Genomic DNA, 8,201 nt, shown 5'->3' with positions numbered 1-8,201 from the left:
GTAGGTATATATTGAATTTAGAGGATTTGGATGGAAACTGATCATGAATTTGTTTTTATTAATTCATACTTCCATTCAATATCTATAGAATATATTCTTATTCTCCATGCACCTTAGTGAACATGTAGAATTTGCTCATTCACCATTAGATCTAGGTTTATTAGAATCCTAAGGCGGAGATTCAAAGCATCATGAGACTTAGATTTAATAAAGCTAGATCTAACGGTGAATTAGCAAATTCACTTGCTCATTAAGGTGCATGTGAAAATTCTTGCTTATTCTTATTATTATTCTTTTATACCCCTAACTTTTAGGGGGTTTGTTTTGGGGTTTCAAGAAAAAATAAGAAAAATGAGAGGTTTCATTCTCTTTATTGGTGTTTTTTTATTAATTCAATCATTCCATTTACCTTATTTTAGTTTTGGGTTTACCTCTAACTTCTCTAATCTTATTCTCCAATCCCCTAAGGTTTTCCATTCTATTTCCACTCTCATACTAACTTTAACTTTTTGGGCTTCCTACATGAATATCATAATTAAATTTAAAATTACAACTAAATCAGATTATCAAACTTAATTCTGAATATGTCATATATAACAAATAAAGTATGCTTTCACCCCTAATTTAAAAATTCTAAACTCAAATTCATAAATGTTAAACTTTAGATAATATATTTTAGATTCTCAAAACATAAACCCTAATTCTTAAAATAGATTAAAAGTAGTGATTTTATTAGTTTGATATAATTCAAAATTATGACTTGATATAATTGTAAATAGTTTTTTAAAAGTGAATTTCTATATAAATTTCCCTAACTTCTATCCTCTTTATAAAATTCTACTTTACTCTCTATTTTACTTTTTTTTTATTTGATCCATATATTTTCTTTATTATTTTTTTATCCTTAGATTAATTTTACTTTTGATCCCTGTACTTGTATATTTTTAATTTTTTCCTCAAAAAATTTTTTTGACAAAATTTTACTTTTTTTATTTTTGTATCCTTGTATTTATTTATGTATACTTTTTTTTATGTATATATTAATTTCACTTTTGATCCTTAAACTTATTTATTTTTACTTTTTTACCCTGAAAAATAATTTTCTTTTATCATATTATTCAGTTTTAATATTTATTTTTAATTATTTTCTTTGATTAATTATTTTTACCTGTAGAAATTGTTGTTAAAAACATAATATATATGTTATTAAACAATTTTAAAATATTCAAAAACTAATCTGACAGCGATGAGAATGTTTATAACTTGATTTTTTAAACATTATTAAACCTTTTAATTTTCCAACTGGTCAATAGATATTAAAGATTGACATACCTATGGTATTAGGTCTTAATATAGATCAAACTTGTAGAAGATTATATAATTGTACTTGGTTTGTTATTCACTCAATTGGAAAACATGTCACCGAAGATAAAATAATTAATGTTTCTAATATAGGACACAAAGTTTTTATTTCTAGACTTGTTTTAACTCATTTGGATAATAAAAATAAAACAAGTAGTCGTGCTCAAATATTCAAAGAGATTTTTAATAATTTATAGTTATATAGTCAATCATATATTCATATCTTTAAAATATTTTTTATATTTATAAATATGGTAAAATTAATCATATAATCAATCATATATATATGTAAGCTTTAGAGCTAATCTAATCAAAAGAATTCATTATAACTTTTATAATTTTGTCTATATATATATATATCTTCATTGTACATATATCCTATACTCATTGTATTCAACATGGTTTCAGCAGTCTCTGCTTCCGCTTCATCTTCACCAGCTGAATTACCAGCATCTACGTCTTACAAATAATCAGTAGATTAGCAGTGGGAAAAATGTTTGAAATCAAGACATTTGATAGAATAAAAAAATCAAGAATGAAGAAGCAAGTTTCCTTGCAAGACAAGCAAGTAACCATCATGGATGATGAATTCCCAAAACTTGAATGGGATACTAGTATTTTGCTTGCACAGCCAGCCAAATCAACAACTTCACTACTTGTTAAGTGTAATCCACGAAAGAAAGAAGATGATGGTGCAAAATCAAACAACTGGATAGATAATTTTGTCATAGATTTATTACAACATCAACCTCCTAATTCACCACTCAAGGAAACTCAAATTGAAATGTTGCCCAATCTGCATTGTACCCATGAATGGTTGGGTTCTGAATTGCTGCCTAAAAAACTTACATAGTTTTTCTCTAACTTAATTTTTTTTACTGATTTAGATTATTTTATCTTAACTTCATAGTCCTATAGAATATAATTATAACTGATTTAGATTATTGCAAACAAATTATATTATGTTGCTTTTATATCTCTTTATATATATATATATATATATAGAGAGAGGATGACTCTTGTGAGAACTCTTTTTTAGGTGAGGACACTTTGTTATGTGAGAACACTCAAAACTACGTCATTTTGAGTACAAAAATTAAATAAAACATAGAATGCTTCTAGTGGGATTCAAACCCAAGGACTTGGGTCTACACTCCATGCTGCTTAATACTAAGCCAATTAATTTTCTTGTACATTATATCGCGCGCTGCTTAATACACTACTGTCCTTGTATCTTCTATTGTTTAATATTTGACGCATACACTTATTAATATCGATTAAATGTGCATAATAATAAATTATTAATAAAAAAAAAGAAATATGCATAATAATGAATTATTAATAGAAAAAAAGAAATGTGCATAATAATGAATTATTAATAGAAAAAAAGAAATGTGTATAATAATGAATTATTAATAGAAAAAAAAAAAAATGTGCATAATAATAAATTATTAATAAAAAAATAAATCCAAGAACATGCTCCAATTTCTTATTTATTTAATTCTTCTATATTTTTTGTAATTTATGTTTTAAAATGTTAAGGACGATGTTCTAAAAATTAAGTATAATGTTTTAAAAAAATCAGTAAATATATGGACCATTTTTGCATTTGTTCTATAATATAATTTATAACTCATATTCTAAATAACATAACGTATGTTCTAAAAAACATAACGTATGTTCTAAAGTTTATAGTTTGTGTTCTAAAAATTAAGTATAATGTTCTAAAAAAATCAGTAGATATCTGGATCATTTTTGCATTTGTTCTATAATATAATTTATAACTCATGTTCGAAAAAACATAACGCATGTTCTAAAAAACATAACGTATGTTCTAAAAAATATGTCGTATGTTCTAAACTTCATAGGTAGTGTTTTAAAAGTTAAAATATATGTTCTAACGTATGTTTAAAAAAATATATTTTCTTATATAAATAAAATATTAATATGAAATTTTATCAAAATATATAATATATTTTTATTTAAAAAATAGGAAAAAGTACAAAAATAAACCTTGTGGTTACACCCATTTTCGAACAACACCTATGTGGTTTAAAAGTTTGCAAAGTGGTGTCATGTACTTCATTCCGCTAGCAAACACATACCAAATTGACTAACGGTATTAAAAGTCAAATGAAAAATAGTTAATTTGGCCCTTATATTTATTTATTTTTAAAAATTGACACCCTTATTCTCTAATTATCACAAACAAACCACAAAATAAAAAATAAAAATCAAATATACCATCATCTCCAACTCTTTTTAATTTCTTATTTTTTTTCTTCTTTCTCTCTCCTCTCTCTTAATTTCTCTCTTTAAAATAAAGCTATCCCCAACAACTCTTTCAAAAATTTCTATATATATACATTTATTAATCTCTCCTTCACATACTTGCATACATTTAATCCATAATCAAATAAAACTCTCTCTGAAATTTATCCCATGGCGGCTAAATCTCTGCTGAATAACAATCCATACTCGCCTAAATCTTCTGTTTAAAGTCAGTAAATTAGTAGAAAATATGATCAAAGAAACAATCTTTGATGCTGGAACAAAATTGGGGTAATTCTAGAACTTCCAGAAAACAAACTTTGTCATCAGCATAAATTTGGAACCTGAAGTTTTGCCCCAAATGAAAAAATAGCCCCAATTCCACTCAAGCTCCACTTCCATAAATTCAACCTCTCCATTTTCTTCCCAATTAACCTCATCATCATCATCTCCCTCTACTTTCATATTTCCCCTAATTCTTGGGGGAACATATTTTAGTGTCCAAGATCTCACCTGTATGCCCGTTTGGTCTACTCTTCTTCTTATCCAAACTAATAATCTCGTTTTGCCCTTTTACACCATTGAAGAGAACGTCCACTTCTCTCCCAATTCATTCTGTGATCACTGCAGATGCACTGGTTAGTATCCTTTTTCTGATTCCTCATCTGGGACTGTTCCGATTGTCATTGGGATTTCTTTCATTTTGATCTCTTATGTGATCCTTGATTTTGTTAGGTTGGGGTGATAATTTTGTGTGTAAACGGAAATATCATGTTATAATACCTGTTGATGGAGACTGGAACAGGAGATTAGAAGATGGAGTTCTTGATCTCCACACTCATCTCTTACATGGTTTGATTCATTGCAACGGATTTGGCCATTTGCTTTGCATCAATGGCATTGAGATGGGTTCGAGTTGAAATGGAACGCGCACAACTCGGTTAGATTGAAGCATTATGGACTAAATGTATCTAAGTGTTTGAATGGGATAGCTTTATTTTATTTTAGAGAGAGAAATTAAGAGAGGAGAGAGAAAGAAGAAAAAAAAAGAAATTAAAGAGAGTTGGAGAAGATGGTATATTTGATTTTTATTTTTTATTTTGAGGTTTGTTTGTGATAATTAGATAATAAGGGGGTCAATTTATAAAAATAAATAAATATAAGGATCAAATTAATTCTTTTCCCTTTGACTTTTAACACCGTTAGTCAATTTGGTATGTGTTTGCTAACGGAATGAAGTACATGACACCACTTTGCAAACTTCTAAACCACATAGGTGTTATTCGAAAATGGGTGTAACCACAAGGTTTATTTTTGTACTTTTCCCTAAAAAATATTATATGGACTATTTTTGCATTTGTTCTCTAATATAATTTATAACTCATATTCTAAATAACATAACGTATGTTCTAAAAAACATAATTTATGTTCTAAAGTTTATAGTTTGTGTTCTAAAAATTAAGTATAACGTTCTAAAAAAAATTAGTAGATATCTGTTATAATATAATTTATAACTCATGTTCGAAAAAACATAACGCATGTTCTAAAAAGCATAACGTATGTTCTAAAAAATATGTCGTATCTTCTAAACTTCATAGTTTGTGTTTTAAAAGTTAAAATATATGTTCTAACGTATGTTTTAAAAAATATATTTTCTTATAAAAATAAAATTTAATATGAAGTTTTATTAAAATATATAATATATTTTTAATTAAAAAATATAGTATTGGATTTTTTTAGCATCATATGCACTTAATAATATATAAATAAAAATTGTATAATGAACAAACTAAAGTAAGCGTATTTTTATTTAAAAAATATAGTATTGGATTTTTTTAGCATCATAGGCACTTAATAATATATAAATAAAAGAATTGTATAATGAACAAACTAAAGAAAGTGTATTTTTATTTAAAAAATATAGTATTGGATTTTTTTTTAGCATCAGATGCACTTAATAATATATAAATAAGAGAATTACATAAAAAACAAATTAAAGTAAGTTGCCTAGTGGTAGATGGCGTATGCTTTGCTCCTTTTATGCTTCAGTCTCAGGTTCGAATCCCTCTACCCTCATTTTCTTATTTAATCTTTAATTAAATGTACCAAAACTACGTCATTTCATCTTGTTCTCACATAACATAGTTCTCACTTGATCTCTCCCCTATATATATATATATATTAAAATTCTCATTTATCTTGGAATGAATGTCATAAAGAACTTTCTAAGTGTCTTAACTTTGAATTCGCTTCTTACACTTATTATATTGCTCTTAAGAAGATGATTTTAAGGGTATAAATAACACCACATTCATTTTAGGGTAAATTTCAAATAAAACCTCTGTGGTTTCACTAATTTTCAGATAAAGGACTGTGGTTTACTTTTTGTCAAACCGAGGATTGAGGTTTCGCACTTTTAATAATGCTATTAAAACTATCTTTAACGATCTGAAAATAAAAATTTTCAAGAATTAAAGTTGTTCAATGTCATATTTTCTATGGAACTACATTTTCGATTTTAGAAAATCATCTTTTTTGGAACTTTCTCTCTCTAAACATTAACTTTCTCTCTCTTTACCAAACATCATCTAAATAATCTCGAAATAAAAAAGTTGAAGAATTAAAGTTGCATAGAATATTAGTAGCTCTTAAAATATGTCATTTTTGAAGTCGTCAATGGTGATTTTAATAGTATCAATCGAAAAAGTCCTTATTTTGCTAAAGTTGAAAACCTCAGTCCTCGTTTTGATAAAAAGTAAACCATAGTCCTTTATCTGAAAATTGGTGAAACCACAGGGGTTTTATTTGAAATTTACCCTTCATTTTAACTATCTTATTTGATTATTATTTTTATGATATTGTATAATATGTTTAATAATTTTAAGGGTATAAATAACACCACATTCACTAACCAAACACCTAATGCTACTTTTTAAGTGTAAAAGGCAAACAGGAGGTCACTAAACAAACACCTAAAACTCTCCGTTTTGAAGTGAAAATGCAAACAACAACACGAAAAGAAGCAACCAAACACCCCCTTAATAATTCGCTATTTCTCAATATAATTTGTTGAATGAAAGACATACTCCATTATTTTTATACTATTTTACCCCTGATGTTGGAAGTCAAAAGCAATTTTACCTTTAACGTTAGCAAGTTGGATCAATTTCATACATCATTATAAAGCACATATATGTTGTTCCTTATTCTACATCAATTGCATATTCGTTGTTTCTAAAAAAAAAAGATTTCATATTTTTTATGATTTAATAATAGAATTGGAGATTAATATTTTTAAAATTCGGTGAAATATTTGAATTTTTTTATCCAACTCGTACAAAATACAATATATTTTTTAATATTTTTTTTTACGTCTAATAATAAGTTTGTGATATGTTACTAATTAGTAATAAAATGACCCACATATGAAATATAGATAATAAGATTCATGATCGAGAAGACAGTTTAATGCATTATTTCTCAAATTGATCTAATTTATCAACGTTAGGGGTAAAATTGCTCTTGGCTGTCAACGTTAGGAGTAAACTTGCACAATTTTATACGTTAGGGGTAAAATTGCTCTTAGTTGTAAACGTTAGGGGTATTTTTACACCTTATCCCTAAAAAAATGGTAAAATGATTAATTAATCCTTACGTTTTTACTTAATATACCAGTCAGTCCATATATATATATATATATATATATATATGGGTAAATTACAAAACTATGTCAAATGGGAGGCTCATTTATATATTTAACCCATTTACTCAACCTACTACATATCTAGACTGTTTTTGTGTGACTTTCTCATAATACCCTCAATATTAACGCGCGTCTGTCTCCCTCCCGTCTGACTTTGCAGATTCGATCTTATGTGAAGCCTGCGAAGCTAATGTTTGGGTTTACTTGATGAATTTAATTAGCATATGTGAAGCCTACGAAGCTAATATTTGGTTTACTTGATGAATTTAATTAGCATATGCAAAGCCTGAATGTGTTTTGAAGCTAATTCGCGAAGTGGTATATAACAAAAAATGTCAAACAACAACGTATTCTAACATTAAAATCATAACATTATCAAAATTTACAACAAAATTGCCATAATAAACTCCTAACAAATCACTTCATAATACATATGCTCCTATTCAATACCGATGGATGGATGTGTCTCACGATACAGAACAAGATTGCCACAATAAACTCCTAACAAATCATTTCAAAGTGAATGTGCCAATCTTGAGGGAAATTTCTCCCTATACAGGAAGAAAAGTCATCTCCAGGAAAAATTAATCGTGTTAGGTAGGGAAAAAGATGATTTTGGCTTCGCGAAATGAGGATTAGCGAAGCATGCGAATGTAAATGTGTAGGGAAAATGATGATTTTACTTCGCAAATCGATGTTTTCGTGAAGTTTGCGAGGTCTGAAACGTGACGATTTATGTCGCATATCGATGCTTTCGCGAAGTCTGCGAGTGAAATCATGAACTTTTCTACTCACAGACTTCGCGAACTAATCGATTCGCGAACTAGATCATCACGTTTCATGTTCTTTCTCTTCGCAGATCTTC

The sequence above is a fragment of the Euphorbia lathyris genome, chromosome 10 (genome assembly GCF_963576675.1).
Source record: "Euphorbia lathyris chromosome 10, ddEupLath1.1, whole genome shotgun sequence".
NCBI classification, from domain to species: domain Eukaryota; kingdom Viridiplantae; phylum Streptophyta; class Magnoliopsida; order Malpighiales; family Euphorbiaceae; genus Euphorbia; species Euphorbia lathyris.
The sequence above is the reverse complement of the archived record's forward strand: the minus strand, read 5'-3'. Positions refer to the sequence as shown.